The sequence below is a fragment of the Lissotriton vulgaris genome, chromosome 8, assembly GCF_964263255.1.
Source record: "Lissotriton vulgaris chromosome 8, aLisVul1.2, whole genome shotgun sequence".
Lineage (NCBI taxonomy): Eukaryota > Metazoa > Chordata > Amphibia > Caudata > Salamandridae > Lissotriton > Lissotriton vulgaris.
The window spans coordinates 1,498,480,810-1,498,499,090 of NC_141696.1; the positions used below are offsets into that span (position 1 = coordinate 1,498,480,810).

At 50.8% G+C, this 18,281-nt stretch overlaps 1 protein-coding gene across 2 annotated transcripts in view; it reads left to right on the forward strand.

Moving 5' to 3' along the window:
* The window catches only part of GRAMD1C (GRAM domain containing 1C), a 1,543,720-nt gene that overhangs the window by 41,271 nt on the left and 1,484,168 nt on the right, over positions 1-18,281 (forward strand). The window contains exon 2 of one of the 2 annotated variants that reach the window (XM_086935588.1): positions 16,055-16,129. The exons of the other annotated variant lie outside the window; for it this stretch is intronic. The gene's annotated coding sequence lies outside the window, so the exon portion shown is untranslated. The remainder of the gene's footprint in view (positions 1-16,054; positions 16,130-18,281) is intronic. 2 annotated transcript variants of the gene reach the window in all.

An 18,281-nucleotide genomic window follows, 5' to 3' on the forward strand; every position in this document is an offset into this window, starting at 1 on the left:
AATGACTCCCAATTCCAGCATCTTGCTTACTTCTGCCAGGATCTCATACAACTTGAGATGATAACTTCTCAGAATCTAGGCAATGCAATAAATGGTCCATCTCTCGACATCCCCAACTCAGATTTCAGTATTACAGAGTATTGGGGTGATCAAGCGAGGGAAGGGTAGGTAAGGAACAGCTGAGAAAGGGAACCTGAAAGACAAAGAACAATACCATGAGATTATGGAAACACAGTAACTACTCTCATATCATCTCGCTAAATAACTCAACTCTACCTTTGTCAATGACGAAAGACACAACCAATCTTCCATTCACCAGGAAAGGTAATCTTCCATCAGATGAATAGTTCTACAAGGCACAAAACAAATGATTAAACAGAAACCTCCTTCCATATCATTTGAAACACACTGTGACACAGATACATGCCAGTTCCTACATAGAAATAATGCAAAAAATGGAGACATCCAAATCAGAAAAATGGATAAAAAAATAACCAAAGTCTCAATACAAGATTTGCATAAAAAGTCTCAAACGCAGTGTTTTCAGGAATAGGAGAAAAAAAGAGCAACAACTTGAATCTTATCTTCTAAAACAAAAGACACTCCGCAAATGCTATTTCTCATAGCAACAAAATGCTGATCCAAAAATATATGTTCCTTCCAGCCTCCGCGCAACTAAATGTTTAGCTCCACATGGGGAATTAATTGAAAACAAAAAATGTTGCCTGGAGAAATGTTTGGGAAAAGAAACGAAAGTCGAGGTAAATCACTCCTACATCTAGGAAAGCAGAGAATATGAGGTTTTGCTTCACCTCCGGACCCCACAATAGTCCTCAGAGAGCTCCCTTCACAAAGGACTGGCTTTTTGGCAATACACGATTCCACACAGCGTCTTAGCGGTAAAAACGTTCCACCCCTAGACGCTTGAAGACTGCAGCAATGTTCACATGACCAGGATCCAATCCGCTGAGAACGGCCGAGCGGTGTACTCCTAAACCGCAGACCATCAAGAAATGACACGAAAACAAGGAAATACTCCGTAGCTCAGACACAGCAATGCAAGGGCTGTATTCCACAGGATCAGATCTCTCTCAGCCAAGAGGAGTTTTCTGATACGAGAATTGCGCGCGCTCGCCAGCGTGCGTCTGGGCGTTAAATAGCTGCTCCTCCCCTTCACAACTGCATTCCGGAAGTTGTAGTATCGCCCAACTAATTACCAGGAAGACGCTTAACAGGCCTGATTCCTGACAACTTCAGCTTTGATGCTGTCTTTACCAAAGGGGACGATGGAAGGAGCGTTTGAGCAAATCAAACACTCATCCCTAGTCAACTGATCTGGGTTTAATCCATCATCATTCTTTAGCTCACTCCACCACCCCAGTTCAGACATGGCCATATGCAAATCAGTCTGACCCTGTGCCTCATGAGAACAGTCCAGCCCGAACTGCCAAGCCAGGTCTTCCCTGGACCGGAAACAAGCATCCTGGGACCGGTTTCGGGTTCATAACCCTCATCAGCCATGCTATCTTGAATCCAGTGAGCAAGGGATCCACTTCTGGGCATACCCTGCCAACTTAGGGCGAACAAAGCGACACCAAAGGGGTGGTGGAGTGAGCTAAAGAATGGTGATGGATTAAACCCAGATCATTTGACTGGGGGTGAGTCTTAGATTTGCTCAAACGCTTCGTCCATCATCCCCTTTGGTATCGCTTTGTTTGCCCTAAGTTGGCAGGGTATGCCCAGACGTGAGTCCCTTGCTCACTTTGCAACTGGATTCAAGATAACCCTCTTCAGCCAGGCTATCAGCCAGGTTCACCAACCTACTCCATGGTTTGGCCTGGCCAAGATGCCCAGCTCGGGGGATGTCATGGGCCAATGTGAGGAGAAACTCTAAACTACTGAGGCACTATCACTCTCCTAGTGGCACCAGGTTTGGGATCCCTGGCAGCATCAACAGTACACTATCAGCTGCACGACGGCATCCGGGGCAGGGTGCAAAACGATATTGGGAGCCCACTGTATTTCAATGGAGTTTGGTTACTGCAGAGAGAGGCTGTAGGCTCTTGCCAGGAGGCCAGTCGGGGTGAACCAACGAGGGTGAGGTGGGAGTTTAAAGGCTTGCAATGCTTGAGGACATAGGGTCACCTGGGGGCATATACAAACCGGTAGTAAATGTAAAATGTAAATGTAAATGTGTTTCGATTTATATAGCGCACTTTAACCCAGGGGCCTCAAGACGCTTGCTTAGGGAACCCGTCCTGGTATTCCCCTGTGAGATACCCCGGCCGGGTATCCACAAGGTGAAAGCCAGGCATCCCGCCGCGAGGGGCCGTAGTGGAGATTAAGCAAGCTATTGCCCAGAGTCGCAGAGTGTGAACCCATGAATTGAGTAGGCACCAGAGCGAGAATTGTCGACTCCGTGGAATTTTTGAGCCCGAGACCCGCCGAGGCGGGGAATCGAACCCTGGTCCACGGCCGATCTCAGCTTCTGGGTCTGCCGACTCTAACCACTGAGCCACGCTTCTCCAGGTAGTAGTGCCCCCCCAACAGGGAAATGTCCGCACATTCATTAGATAGTCAAACATTTATCAATGTAAAGAGGCGTGGGAATATACATATCCAGCTTAACACCTTGGCTGCTAAGGCAATTTTCCTCCTGCGCTGATCCTTTAAAATTCCCATTGTTCATGACGAGCTGGGCTCGTCATCAGCACACGACCACTGTGCACCATGACGAGCCCAGCTCGTCATCAGCAGCGAAAGGGTTAAAGTATTCACCCCGGTGCTTAATTCGCAATAAACACATACTACCTAAAGGTGTTAATAGCACACCTAGATGTGCAACAAATACAAAAAGAAAACTAGGGTTTTTACAGCACACCACTTTCATTGTTCAGTCATTTGCATGTATGTCTCATCTTATGGGTATGACAATATCAACAATACCAATCCAAAATTGGGACTCCAGAACGATCAGTCTTCTTGCTGTTCAATAGCCTTTATTTCAAAATTAATCGTTTCATAAAAAAACTCCCAGCACACGACTTGCCGACACGTGTTTCGTCTTTTTCAAAGACTTTTTCAAGGCATGAATGTAGGTATCATAGAAAACAGAACCATGTATAGGCCAAGCCTGGTCACGCATGTAATAAAAACTTTCGACATTCAATCAATCAATCAATCAATCAATCAATCACAGACATTTATAGAGCGCACTACTTACCCGTAGGATCTCAAGGCGCTTGGGGGCGGGGGGGGGGGGTTTGGGGTGCCGTTACTGCTCGAACAACCAGGTCTTCAGCTTCTTCCTGAAGGAGAGGTGGTCTTGCGAACAACCAGGTCTTCAGCTTCTTCCTGAAGGAGAGGTGGTCTTGGGTCAGGCGCAGGTCGGTCGGGAGGGAGTTCCAGGTCTTGGCGGCCAGGTAGGAGAAGGACCTTCCTTCTGTTGTCGCTCTTCGGATGCGGGGGGCGGCGGCGAGGGCGAGGCTGGCTGATCGGAGGTGGCGTTTGGGAGCGTAGAAGTTGATTCGGTTGTTGAGGTAGCTCGGACCTTGGTCGTGAAGGGCTTTGTGTGCGTGGGTGAGGAGACGGAAGGTGATTCTTTTGTTGACGGGGAGCCAATGCAGGTCTCTCAGGTGTCCGGAGATGTGGCTGTTTCGTGGGATGTCGAGGATGAGTCTGGCTGAGGCGTTCTGGATCCGCTGGAGTCTCTTCTGGAGCTTGGCGGTGGTACCGGCGTAGAGGGCGTTGCCGTAGTCCAGTCGGCTGGTGACGAGGGCCTGGGTGACGGTCTTCCTGGTCTCGGTGGGGATCCACCAGAAGATCTTCCGTAGCATGCGTAGGATGTTAAAGCACGCCGAGGAGACGGCGTTGACTTGCCTGGTCATGGAGAGGGAGGAGTCCAGGATGAAGCCCAGGTTGCGTGCGTGGTCTGTCGGTTTGGGTGCGGTGCCCAAGGCGGGGGGCCACCAGGAGTCGTCCCAGGCGGAGGGCGATTGGCCCAGGATGAGGACCTCCGTCTTGTCTGAGTTCAGTTTCAGGCGGCTGGTCGTCATCCACTCGGCTACATCTTTCATCCCTTCGTGCAGATTGGCTCTGGCGGCAGCGGGGTCGTTGGTCAGGGAGAGGATGACATTACCAACTTGTCACTACGGTCTCACAGGTGGGTTCCAAATTATATAGTCCTGATGTTGTTTAAATGACACCCCGGTAGTCTGTTGGCAATCTGGTCCTCAATTGCGTAGTTCAGTTGACATTGGAGAATAATATAATTAGGGCAGGCTCTTAAAAGTATCCACTGCACAGCCTTCTACACGCCCTGACCTATTATCTGTAGTCCAACCTTAGTAAGTTAAGACCTCCATTTGAGCGTCGCCCACAGTGAAAAACGCACGTCCCTTTCGTACCAAGTACCGGGTCCTCTCTGCTTTTGCACGGCTTGGTATCCCCTCCTGTGAGAAGTTGGCCTGATATATAATGTTCACTATTCTAGTGAGCACTTTGTATCAGTCCAAACAACCCTTATTGATGATTGGTTGTAAGTCAACTTTATAGACCAGCTATCCTAGTAGCATGGATTCGAGCAGTCTAAGGCTAAAGACTCGAGAGGGCGTGTTAAGCCAGCTGTTATACCACACAAGTACCCCTTGAATACCCAGTGAAAGGACACCACACAAGTGTTATGAAAATAAACAGTGTATTTATTAAAATCACAACAGCCCTGTACTCTTTATGAGGACAGGGTACTAAGCACAAAACCAAACTCTTACGAAAATACTTAAGTTAGCACAGTATATACAAATGCCCGAGGGGCACGGAAAACCATATACTCTGAAAGTGGAATGCGAAATTACTAGCAGGTAAGTACAGTACTAATAGGCTTTGGAATCGCTAGGTCTTGACTATAGAATCTTCAGATTACTTCTAGGAGGCCTAGGGGACTCGGGTGCAGAGTGTGCACTCTCACGCGGGATGCGGGAGAAAGTCTATGGTAGCTAGATTTCAGAAAGTTAGTGTTCTCGGCGAACCCGACCTGGTAGGAGGAAAACGAAAGTGGATCCTGACCCTTGGATAGTGAGGCTATGCTGGGGCACCGAAATGCCGAAGTTACCTAGCCCAGGGGCTGCAGCTGCATAGGTCTCAAAAGACGTCGGGAATCCTCGTAGACGGACCAGGAGCCTGGAAGAAAGAAGTTGCTGGCAGGCGACCAGTGAAGAAAGTTCGATGGATCCAAGCCTGGATCGATGATAGAAGACACCTGAAAGCAGAGGGGACCAAGTTCGTGACTACTAGCCAGTAGTCAGGTGGCACCAGGAGGGCACCGGATGGTAGTCACCTCGACTAGGTGAGTGGGTGACGCTGTGCTCACAGATCTCACGGACCAGGAGGCGTTGTCGGCGACCAGGATGGAGGAGCGAGCTGTCCCACGATGGATGAAGCTGTCGGCGTTGCTGGACCCAGGATTGGGCAACAAAGCCTTGGCAAATTCAAGCCTATGCGGTGGACTCAAAATGGCGTCTGGAGTGGACCAGGAGGGTCCGGGGTGCCTCTCTTGAAGAAGGAAGCAAGGGCCAGTCTGGAGCAACCAGACCAGCAGCAGTGATGTCGTCGGGCGTCGTTAAGAAGGCCACAAGCCAGCCGGCTAGTAGCCAAACAACGCGGTGAGCAGGCAAAAGCAGAAGGGCCCCACGCAGATCGTGGAGGGCTGATCTTCGGTGCTGGAGCTGCTCAGGGTTGGGGCTTCTCGGACCCCAAAGCACTCACCAGTGGAAGACTCGGTGGGCTTGTTGCAAAGAAGTCGTGCAGTCTTGGCGATCGTCGGTCCCTCGAGGTCTCGTCGCACTCACAGTTCTCAGCTTTGCTGTAGAGGTGAGTAGAGGTCAGAGGTGCCAGGGAAGCCGGGTCTCGTCGAGCTGGGTCGTCGGATTCCGGAGGAAGGACTTGCAGCAGACCGCAGTGTTCTTAGGATGGTGCCCGCTTGATGCAGGGTGACTACTCCTTAGCCACAAGGGAGAATCTTGAAGAAGAAATCTTGATGTCCTTTCGCAGAAAGTCGTGTCTTGATTCCAAAGATGATCTAATTTGAACAGGGGGCCCGCTCCTATCTTTATACTAAAATGGGGGCTGACCCGGTGACTAGGTCCTGCCTATGGGTGGGACTAGGAGGGGGGTGGTTACACCCCTCTCCCATGCCGGACTTTCCCCAGGCCAGGGGCTGGTGTGCCCCTGGAACTGGTTCTGACCGGCCTATGCATAGTGAGCACCGGGGTGCCACTCAGCAGTCACCTTCCTGTAAAGCCCTGCCTACCCAGGATACACAAAACTCTGAATGGGACGGTGCTAGCACCGCCCTCGACAGGAAACCCTTTGTCCAGGCTCCCCTCGCTGGAAGGACTCCCAGCTGCAGGGGGTCAGACTCGTGTCTGTGGTGGCAGCATCCATTTTGTGGAGCTGAGGCTTCAGTTAACTTTAACCGGGGTTCACAGTTACATACATGTCGTGTCCCTCTAGAAGGGTGGAATGCTAACCCCGTCGCCAGAATTGGCGAGGGGTTAGTATTCCAATTCGTATGACACCTTACTCGACATGTTTTGATAAAGCAATACCAAAGATAGCATTTAACCGCGAGGATTATAATGCACTTAAGAGTATATGGTATGCGATATCATGGAACAGCTATTAGGACTTGGTTCCGCAAGCTGCAGACAGGCTCAGCTCATTCCAGAGCACCATCTCACACGATTCCAAGCACTCTGCCTTCAGGATTGTTAAGGCCTGCCATAGGAGTGACTGATAGGAATCTGTGTGTCCATTTTAGGGTTAGATATAGGTATACTACGCGCCTGAGCGCAACGCTGTCCCGCCGGGGCCTGCACGGGGCTGTGGGGTGGTAGTCCCCCCCCCCCCCCCTCCCCCCCCCCCCCCCACCGCCTCTACACACGGAGCCCTAGTGGGAATCCCGGACCCCGGTGCCACACGGGCGCAATCCGTCATCTTGCCTCCCTATTCCCCCTGAGACACGAGGGGACCCGGTGACGGCCTGGCTCGGGGGGAGGTGCCTGGCCCGCGACGCCTGGAAGTAGCGGAGGTGGGGACATCGTAGCGGAGTTTGGCGAGACCCGGGGGTCAGCCTCGGGGGCAACACTGAGCCGGTCTCCCGGCGGCCGGACTGCGGGCATTGGGCCCCCCCCCCCCCCCCCCCCGGGGTTCAGAATGGGTAAAGGGAACCCGCCACAGCGCTCCACCAGGCAGGGGTCCATTGAGTCCTTCACCACCACCCGGACCCCCAAGGATATGGCCGCAGGGGCGCGGGACACGCATGCGGACACCGCCATGCTCCTGGAGGCGATCCAGGCCTCCAGGACTGATATTCAGGACTCCAGAGCTGCCCTTGAAACGAAGATTGGAGAGGTGGGATCAGAAGTCCTACTGCTGCGTCAAGACCTTCGGAACTTATCGGACCGCGTGGGCGCAACAGAGACCAGGATTACGGAGACGGAGGAGTCTGTTTCCTCACTGAAGAAAGATATGGCGGAACTACAGGCCTCCCACAGACAACTACTGTGGCGGGTGGACGATGCGGAGAACAGAGCCCGCCGAAACAACCTGCGCTTCGTGGGCCTGAGGGAGGGAATCGAGAAGAACGATACGGCGGCCTTCCTCCACTCCTGGCTCAGGACCATGTTTCCACAGGCACCCTTCTCTTCGTGCTTCCTGATCGAGAGAGCGCACAGGGCGCTCCTGGCTAGGCCTCCGGAGGGAGCGAGACCCCGCCCGATAATTGCTCGATTTCTGAATTATGCGGACAGAGACCTTATCCTGAGGGAGGCCCGGAAAATGGGGGAACTTAAGTTTGAGAACACGGTTGTGATGATATTCCCCGATTATAGCCAGGATGTGCAGAAGCAGAGGCGCTCCTATGATACTGTAAAGGCTAAGTTGCGGTCCCTGAACATATCGTACATGCTTCTCTTTCCCGCCAAACTCAAGGTTCTTTATAAGGGAAAATCGCTTTTCTTTGCTCGACCGGAGGAGGCCTGGCACTGGCTAGAGGAACGGCCCTTGCTGAGAGAGGCGGAAGAGGAAGGTCGTAGGATCCGGGAGGAGCTCGCGGCAGCTAACTTCGAACGTGCTCGCAGTGGATCGCAGCGCTCTCGCCAACAGCGAGTGGACAGGAAATCTCAACGGAACCCGTATCCATCGCGCCAGGGTACCGCTGGTGGGAGAACGGGAGACGCAGGCGACGCAGCGGCACGGGACCCAGAAAGGGGATCAAGATTCCGGTGTCTGCTGAACGGGTCTGGCAATGGCGCGGACCACGAGGGAGAAGTGTCTGCATCGGACGCGGAAGACCGCACGGAACCGTCCCTCCACCCACTGGCCGTGGCCATCCACGACTTGGAACAGGGTGGGCCACACGCCGTGGAAGGTACTGATCCTGAGACACAAGATTCGCATTCCTGAGGGGCTAAGGACCTGAGAATCTGTTTTGGCAGTCCCCCTGCCGGGGACGCACAGGTACTTTTTTGCTTTGCTCTGAGGGGTGGAAACACTCCGTACTGCAACGTGACTTTGGACAACTAGGTACCCACTAGGTGGGTTTTGTTTGGAGGGTGGGCGACAGACCTTGCTCCCTGGTATCCTGAACCGTCGATGGTTGCACGGGCGGGATGGCCGGGTGGCGTAGGTGGGGTGGGGGTGGGGGGGATGGGGGTTTGTTTATGTTGTTTGGTTGTTCTTGGGGGGGTTGCGGGGGGAGTCATGCTTAGAAGTCCGGAGAAAGGTGTGGTTCCATCATTGCAAATGTGTGCCCGACTACTCGGCCCCATGCCCTGGGGTGCGCTTATCCTATCGCTATACACATGGCCCAAGCAGCGGAGTCTGGGGGGGCCGCACTTCTCACATCAGGCAACACAATGGCAGGTACACTAACTGAACCATCTCGAGATGGGCCCGGGGTGAAGGTGCTCACTTGGAACGTGAACGGCCTGGGCTCCAAAATCAAGAGAGGCCTGGTCACGGCCTACATTAAACGAACAGCGCCAGACATTATCTTCCTACAGGAAACGCATTTGAGAGGGAACAAGTGCGCCTTTCTGGCACGGGGCCAATACGTAGTACTAGCACACGCGGGGTACACCACGGACTCACGGGGCACGGCCATACTCATCAGGAAAACGACCCCTTTCACCTCCACGCGCACATGGTTAGATCCCCAGGGGACGTACGCGGGGGTGCAGGGGACCTGGAGGAGGCGCAGGTATACGCTACTGTCGGTCTATGCCCCACCCAAACTTCAGGCGCGCACACTGCAGGAGATCACTAACATACTACTGCACACGGCTGATACGGTCCAAATTATAGGTGGGGATTTCAACGATGTGATGTGCACGGCACGAGATAGGTCCGGCAACACCCATGCAGTAACAACAGACACGGCACTGGCAAGTCAGATGGACACGCTTGGCCTCACTGATGTTTGGAGATGGCTCCACCCCACACAGACCGAATACTCTTTCTTCTCCGGGGCACACAAAGTCTTCTCAAGATTAGATTACATCTTCACCTCGAGACAGGAGCTATCGTTGGGGGACCAGGCTGAGTATAGGGCGAGGGGCATTTCAGATCACTCACCTCTGCTTGCACACATAGGGCGGGACGGGGGTGGCAGACGGGCCCGCTGGCACATGTCGGCATGGGACATACAGACGCCTGAAATTCTGGGAGGCATTAGGGCGGATATCCGAGTGTATGTGGCGGAAAATGAGGGCTCCGTACAGTCCAGGGTTACGTTGTGGGAGGCCATGAAAACGGTCCTGAGGGATCGCTTCCAATCTAGGGTGGGTGAGGCTCGGAGGAAGCGTGATGAGGCAATTGCAACTGGGGAGGCGACCATACTGTCTCTAGAGACCGAATACCATAGCACGGGGAGTGAGTTGGACCTTAGGAAACTGCTCGACGCCCAGAAGGTTCACAGGGAATTGGCAACGAACGAGGCACGCACGCAGGCTTTGGCCACCCTACACCGTCTCTACGATGTGGGTGATAAATCAGGGAAACTTATGGCCTGGCTGAGTAGGCGGGAGAGAGCTGCTAGGTGGGTGGACGAGATCAGGCTCCAAGGGGGCGCGCGGGCGTCCACAGATGACTCCGTGGCGGAGGCCTTCGCGGCCTACTTTGAGAATTTTTATCGGGCTAGAGACCTAGGGGGAGCGGAGGTAGTGCGGGCCTATCTGGGAGATATGGAAATCCCGCAGTTGACCCCCGAGGATTGTGAGACCCTGGAGGCAGACTTATCACTTAACGAAATTACGGAGGCGCTGGCGCTTTTGAAACCTGGGAAGGTGCCGGGCCCCAACGGTTTTCCGGCGGAATTTTTCAAACGGACGGGAGACCTCCTCTCGCGCCACCTGCAGGGATTGCTCGTCGAGGCGTTTGATGCCGGGCGGCTCCCGCCAGATTTGACCCTAGCCACCATAGTCCCAATTTATAAGGAGGATAAACCCAGGGAGGAGTGCTCCTCCTACCGCCCAATCTCCCTCCTTAATATCGAGACCAAACTGTTGGCCACTATTTTGGCGCGACGCCTACGACAGGTCATTCCAGATCTAGTGCACCCGGACCAATCTGGGTTTCTCCCGGATAGGGCCACCAAACTCAACTTACGGCGAACCCACAATTGGCTCCAGGAGGTATGTGACAGGGATGAACCCCATTGGTTCCTCTCCCTGGACGCGGAGAAGGCGTTCGACGCGGTACATTGGCCCTTCTTGATGGGCACGCTCGAACGCTTTGGGTTAGGGCCTAAGTTCTTAGGATGGGTGAAGCTGCTCTATTCGAACCCCAGAGCGAAGGTGAGGGTCAATGGAAGGCTATCCAGAGAGTTTGCGATAGAGCGGGGGACGAGACAGGGGTGCCCGCTATCCCCACTGCTTTTCACCCTCACGATTGAAATCCTGGCGATTCGCATTCGATGCAACCGGGACGTGAGGGGGTTTCACTGGGGGGAGTCGGACGCGGACCAGGAGAAAATCTCCCTCTACGCTGATGACGTTTTATTGTACATCACGGAGCCGACTAGGACTATCCCTGCCCTATTTAAGGAGCTGGGAGACTTCGGGGCAGTGGCCGGCCATACCATTAACTGGCACAAATCGGTCATTTACGATCCTCAGGGGGCCCCTAGGGGGGAGTGCTTGCCCGAACAGCTCCTGCACACCACAGAGGGCTTCCGATATCTGGGGGTTTTCATCACCCGAGACGCCCGTCGTTCCTATACTGCTAACATTGACAGGATCCTGGTGGCCGCGAAGGCGGAAATGGAGCGATGGCGACAACTCCCACTCACCATCCTGGGCAGGGCCGCCCTGTATAAAATGATCCTTTTACCAAAATTCTTATACGCCCTCCAAAACGAATATTACCCGCTGCCAGCTGCAACTACATCGAAAATACACGCTGACCTCCGCTCCTTCCTGTGGCTGGGGAAACAACCGAGAGTGGCACTAACGACTTTGCAGCGGCACCAATACAGCGGGGGCATCTCGCTACCCAACTTAGAGGCATACTACTGGGCTGAACACCTGGCCCCGGTCAACGAGTGGATACATGCCCCCGCAGATCACCCGACCTATGCGCTAGAAAAATCCAAATGGGGAGCAAAGACGGTGCTACACTTCCTATACGGGGGTAAGGGGGGTCGCAGGCTTCTCCCGGCAACTAGAATCACCCTAACGGCGTGGCGTAGAGCTACGGTGAAAATGGGATGGCAAAACAGACCCACCCGGCAAACCCCCCTGTGGTCCTGCAGCTGGCTGACCGAACTCCACAAACTGAGGGGTTTCAAACAGTGGGATGACATTGGCATCTCTACGATCGGGGATGTCGTGGCGAGGGGGGAGCTGAAAACCTTCCAGGCACTGCAACAGGACTTTGGTCTTCATAACACACAATACTTCCGATACCTGCAATTGCGACATGCGTGGGGCGCACAGAGCATCTCCCTTACTGACATTCCCCAGTATGCACCACTTGAGGGGCGCCTGCTCCAGGAGCGGATACACAGAGGGGCGGTATCCATGATCTACAAAACACTGACAAACAATATGCTAGGTGACCTACAGGCCTTGAGGGAGAGATGGGAGGGTGATGTGGGCACGTTTGAAACCCTGGATTGGGAACTCATCCTCATGCACCCTAGGGAGGTGGCCATCAAATCACGGCTTCGCCTCATCCAATTCAAGGTTCTCCACAGGGCCTACTTTGATAGGACATGACTCTTCCGGATGGGGAGGGCCGCTGATGCCTCCTGCCTGAGGTGCCAACATCCTCAGGGTGATTTTTACCATATTATTTGGATTTGTTCCGTGATTCAGGGGTACTGGAATGAGGTCTTCACAGAATTATCAGCAGTTCTGGAGGTTGGCGTCCCCAGGGACCCTAGGCTGGCACTCCTGGGCTTGTCGACTGAGGTGGATGTCACACGATACTCACTTATCTTCCTGTTGTTGGCGCTGGTAGTCGCCAAGAGAGATATAGCTAGAATGTGGGGGGCACCAGGACGGCCGACTCTGGATGACTGGAGGCGAGGCTTAGACATGTACATGGCAGCTGAGAGGGTTACGTATAAAGCGAGGGGGTGCCCGAGGAAATTTCGTAAAATATGGGCCAAGTGGAGGCACTATCACGGACTCGAATAGGGGGGTGCACTGTGGAGGGGGGGGGGGGAAATTGAGGGTTACGGTATGACCCACTGAGGCGGTCCCATGTACGAATGTTTTGCACCTGTTGAACCTGGAGGACCCGGAGGATGAGTCGAACTAATGCTTACGGCTTCTGCCATGTGGGGTGTGGAAGACATGAGATCCGGGGGGTGGGGGGAGGTTTGGGGGACGAGCTGTTTGGGGGGGGGGGGAGGTGAAGGGCGGGAAGGGGGACCTCGGATAGAGGCCTCTCAGTTGCCCGGGGATGTTCAGTGTGAAAGTTGGGAGGGGGGGGTTTGGGGTGAAAAGTTGGAACACGAAATGATCTTATCATGATAAATAACGTATGCTACTGTGTTCAAAAGTTGCGTATAACCGGGGGTTGCGGAATGTTGACGCCCCCCCCGGATTGCCACACTGCTTTTCTTGATGATCCGTATGATGCAACAATAAAAAGAAATTTACAAAAAAAAAAAGATATAGGTATACTATATCTACAGCAAAGGGTGATTACACGACTTTGCCCCAGCTGTCATGCAGCCAGTTGTGTCAAATTTAGGAGGCCAGCCAGGGGTGGCATAATACATGCTTCAGCCCCTGGTAGGCCCTGGGTACACCTATGCCCTGAGTTACAGGGTCTGATAAGGTGGCCCAGTACCAATTGGTAAATGCACCTAGGGTACAACTTGTGATTTAGGCATGGCATCAGTGTGGGTTTATGAATACAAGGGTGTTTGATACCAAACATCCCTACTTTTAGTGAAGCCGTCATGTAGCTGGGGAACTCGTTTTTACCAGTGTCCAACACATGTCTTAAGATGGCTTCCCTGGACACTTTTACTGGCAGTAATAGGACAGCACAGGGCATATCTGCTCATGCAGGTATTACCTCACATGTAATATTCAGCACCATGCACTAGGGCTGTTAGGCCGGCTGTAGTTGTGGCATACAAATATTACATGCAGTGGTAGGGGACCTGGCACACCGGAATGTGTGCTATGTTGTTGTCTGCACCAAGACAAGCAGCCTGCAATGGCAGTCTTGAAAGTGCCTAGTGAGGGGCACCCTAGGGTGGCACAATTTGTGCTGCAGCCCTTTGGGACCCTCTTTAGTACCTCCGGCCTTAGATACCAGAGTACCATTTACTACGGACTTACAGAGGGGTGCTAAATGTTTTGCCAATTGGGGGAACAATTGTACAGTTGTAGGAAAGAGCTCTGGCAATGGGGACCTAGTTAGCAGAAACCCAGTGCACTTTCAGTCGAAATCACATTATTTACCTGGCAAAAATGGGCACTTTCCTACAGACTTCCAACGTGACGATCAGCTAGCCCACACCAAGGTTTACTGCTATATCCAGGTATGCCATGCACTCAGGACTGTATTTACGAGGAGAGCAGTGCTCCCAGAGTCTTCGCCCCTAGAAGATCTCCTATTAGATGAATACATGTCCCGGAAAGCAACCTCCCCGACATAAAAAGCTACTAAGCTACACACCCAATGCACTGTAGCACCGAGGGAACAATGATCGCAAAGACCTTAAGGAGCCGGAAGATAATAACTGGGCGGAGGCTTTGGCGTCTCCATGGGAGGTGGCCATACTAGCGGGTATCTGATTGGTGCAATTAAAAATACTACATCGGTCCTACTACGGTCCTACTACATTGTTTAAGATGGGTAGAGGGAGGACGGATGTGGGTAAATGGGCACGATCTACTGTATTGTTTGAGAATGCCCTGTGCTGCAAAGCTTTTGGGACTGGGTAGTGGCATGTATGTGTGCAGTGACTGGGGGACTCGAGGACCGCCTCTGCAAAAAGATGTCTCCTCAACTTCTGGAGTGCAACGGACCCGAATTGCATGGCACAAATATGTTGGACTTTTGGAGACATGGTTGCTAAACGTAATATTGCAAGATTCTGAGGGGCAGAGCAGCCGCCCGACTTGGGGACGGGAAGCTCGATATGGATTGGTGTGTATTTTGTCTGAGATGGTGGTATATCATGGACTGTATTGCCCCCGAAAATGAACAAAAATCCGGGGGGTATGGAATACTTACAGGGACAATAATTCTAACTATTTTGTTTCATCTGGGCTGTCGATCCGCAGTCACGCCCATCTATGTCCTTCATAAACGTCAACTGAGCTGTTGGTTGGAAGAATGTCTTTGTAGGATATATTGGGAGGTGCGATGCATATCCTCTCTATTGAAATGTCAGTGCACCAATATGCTAGATACCTTTCTTTTACTAAACTGTCAATGAACAAAGTTTAGAAAAAATACAGCAAAATAAATTTGCAATCCAGATAAAAGAACCATAAAATAAACGTTTTTGTTCAACGGAGGCTACTGTGAGGCACATGCAGTTCCCAGAATCTTCAACTACAGTTTTTGTGCATATATAATATTTTACCATATCTTAACAGGAGTGATACCGTATTGTTGTCTCCTTCACCTGTAAATATATGTTTGCTTTTTTGAAAAATTAACATACATATGGCATGATGATTGATGCTGCCTTCCGAAACAAAGTGGCAGTGAAGTTATTACTCGCACAACTGCTCCGATAACATTTATGGATCTTTCCTGTAAATTAGATAGAGACAGTGACAGGCTCGATGGTAAACTGTTTCTGCATATCACATGAGTGGACGGGTGTTTGGCTTAGCTGAAGCTTTTTTCTGTCCTGAATCAGCCCTCTGTATTGGGTCTAAAAATGCCCTTTCGTTTGAGGAAAAAAATAGAAGCCTGGTAAGAGGAGTGGGTAGTCATTTCCTCTCCCCCTCAAAAGTCGGGAGGTAAACTTTATCCAGTCTACTCTATTATGAGCATGCTCAGTGCTACCTGGTTGGTGAGTTGTCTGCAAGGTAGGGAAGGGGCCCGACTGTGTGGCTCTTTTCAGGAGAGCAAAGATGCCTGCGCTTCAGCACACCCCTAGACTTGACTCTTGAATTTCCCAGGTGCCTTGGTCGGGGCATTAAATTTGATTGGCTGTGTACACCTTTGCATGCTTACTTGAGCTAGTATTCACGATCTTTTTGAGTAACACAAGTGTTCATTTTAAGAAATGTAAAGTGTCTTTTTCTTGAATTCTGGTGTCTGCATCCTGCCACTGAAAAATGTTGCTGTATATCAAGGGGACTTCTGCTTTGTTTTTTAAAATAGACCCGAGGTTCTGTGATAAAATGTAGGGCACGTAATTTGTTTTCTGTTTCTGCATGATATTTTGTGTTGGGTCTGCAGTTGCAAGTGTAATCCTAGTCTCAACCTTCTGGTAGTATAGTTCCTTGAGAAGACTTTTAACATTGGTGAATATAAGGTTGTAATTTACTGTTACATTGCCTTTTTACAGACAGAGGTATAGAGTGTTGATTTATTCCATTTGAACATCGGCGGGCCTATGCTTATGCCTTCTGCTCCTGCTGTGGTGCGTAATACATTTCTCAACCATTGATTTTGGGGGCACAATACTGTTGATTTGGGAGGTGTATGGTATTTTGGAGTATGGGAGGGTTCTCAGTGTCTGTAAAATATCTGAATGGTTGAACTGCATGTGGTTGAACAGGTTTAAAAACGAGATGTTAATGAAGGGATACATGATTTAGATTACATGTCCTTCTATGACCCTCAAGTCTAGTTAGTTGCCTTTGCAACTGCTCAGAAAGTAAAAAATGTTGCTGTATTATCATTTCAAGTTTTTTTTCACTCTGCAAATGCATTTTGTCTTCAAGAACACGAACTTCCCATTGATGGTATGCATGGGTATTGTTCCAGGCTTCCAAATAAAACTATCATGAAAGCCAGGAGCACTGGTGCAGTTGACTGCAAGATCTGTCTACACAGGCTCCCACAACAAGGACGATTGACAACTCAAAACAAATTGAAAACCAAGAGGCTAAACTATGGATAAACCTGAGCAAAAGTGACCATGTTGCACACACACAGATATCACTCTATGGCCCACCAGTGAAGGTGGGAAGCAAAGTAAAACTCTCTGCACCATGCGCAAAGCCAAAGGAACAGAGCCTTTTAAGCCGCTTTGACAGTGGAATGCACAGATGAAACCTCCTAGATGGGCATTTGTGGACGGCGTGTACTCCGTGTAACAGTATTTGATGAATTTAGCACTGTGAATTGGCTTCAGGATTACTAAACATAATCATTACATGAATATATGAATCCCTAGACCCTTAAGCACAGAATCAAGAAAACTGTGTATTTGAATCCTGTGAGATTTCCATGCAGTCCTACAATGTTTTACGTAAACTAACTTATTTAACCTGACTACAGAGAGTTTAAGCTATATATTAGAGCCCTTGTCACTAACCCACACAAATACAGACAGAGGGCTTTGGGTAATCCCCCTTTAGCCATTGCTTGTGTGGCCTATTTAACAGTTTGTATTAGCCTACAAAAGTGTTGAAAGTTGCACATTTTGCAATGATGATTTTACGGTGGTGAAATGGGAGCTTATCTCCTCTGTCACTTACCCTCCTCTAAGATGTTCACCATGTCAACATGATGACAAAGTGACCATCTTAAATTAGAATATTAAAGTAGCTGAGCCTTCAGGAAGAGTTGCCTGCGATTTAAAGTTCACAATTACAAAGCTATTACCAAAGTAACGTGTCTGTTTTTTAATTTGCTACGGTGTTATCAATGCCGTTCTCACTATACATTGATTAGAAGCACTACCCAATCAAATGTAAAGTTGATCTAAACAACAGTAGTGTCACTCCTGAGCAAAATAGTACTTCTCTTTGATACTTTTAACTACAGATTCCTCACTTTGTGAATATTCCAAGGCGCAAGACTTGTTCTTAACTTTTTCAAAGCAACTGCTCCTGTGTGCAGGGAGGAGGCAGCTCTGACTTTGCAGTGACCATACAGCCTTAGGTAGTGACGACATGTAGGTATATACTGGCACCGTAGGCTTCATTTCCAGATTTGTCAGTTTTCACCAATGACAAAATTACATTTTCAAAGAATGTGTGATAGGTAAATATGTCTTCCAAAAATCACAGGCCTCAAACCATACTGCAACTGGAGGAAAGATGTCCGCACAATGTCTATCTATGGCAGCTATGAGTGGACACAGTTTGAATTTATCTGAAAAACAGTCCCTGATGCACTCAAAGGCTATTACAGAGTGGAGAAGAAGGTACCAGTCATCCCAAACAGCCTATCTGCTCCAAGTTACGGTTTGCTCCCACTCCAGGTCCTGCTCCAAGTCGCTGTTGAGTAAACCAAAGACAAAGCTGCAGATAGGTTCTGCCGCAAGTGCAGAAAGTCCAAGCAGAACTCTTCACTGTCCAGTTGGACCAGGAGTCTGAACTGCAAAGGAAGAACTCTACCAACATCATCGAACTCTGATTCCGTTGTGAAGCTGGACCCAGTGTACCCTAAGGTTCTTGGGGCGTTGTCAACCCTGCCACAAATACAGGCTTTTAAAGAGGCCATGCTTCAAGTTTTAAGGATGATGCCAGCTCCCTTTGGAGCGTATCTGGGCCACATGAAGCCACAGGGATCCCATTCAAGCGTCCAGCTGGTGGCACACAACTTCTCTCCAGTGTGATCTG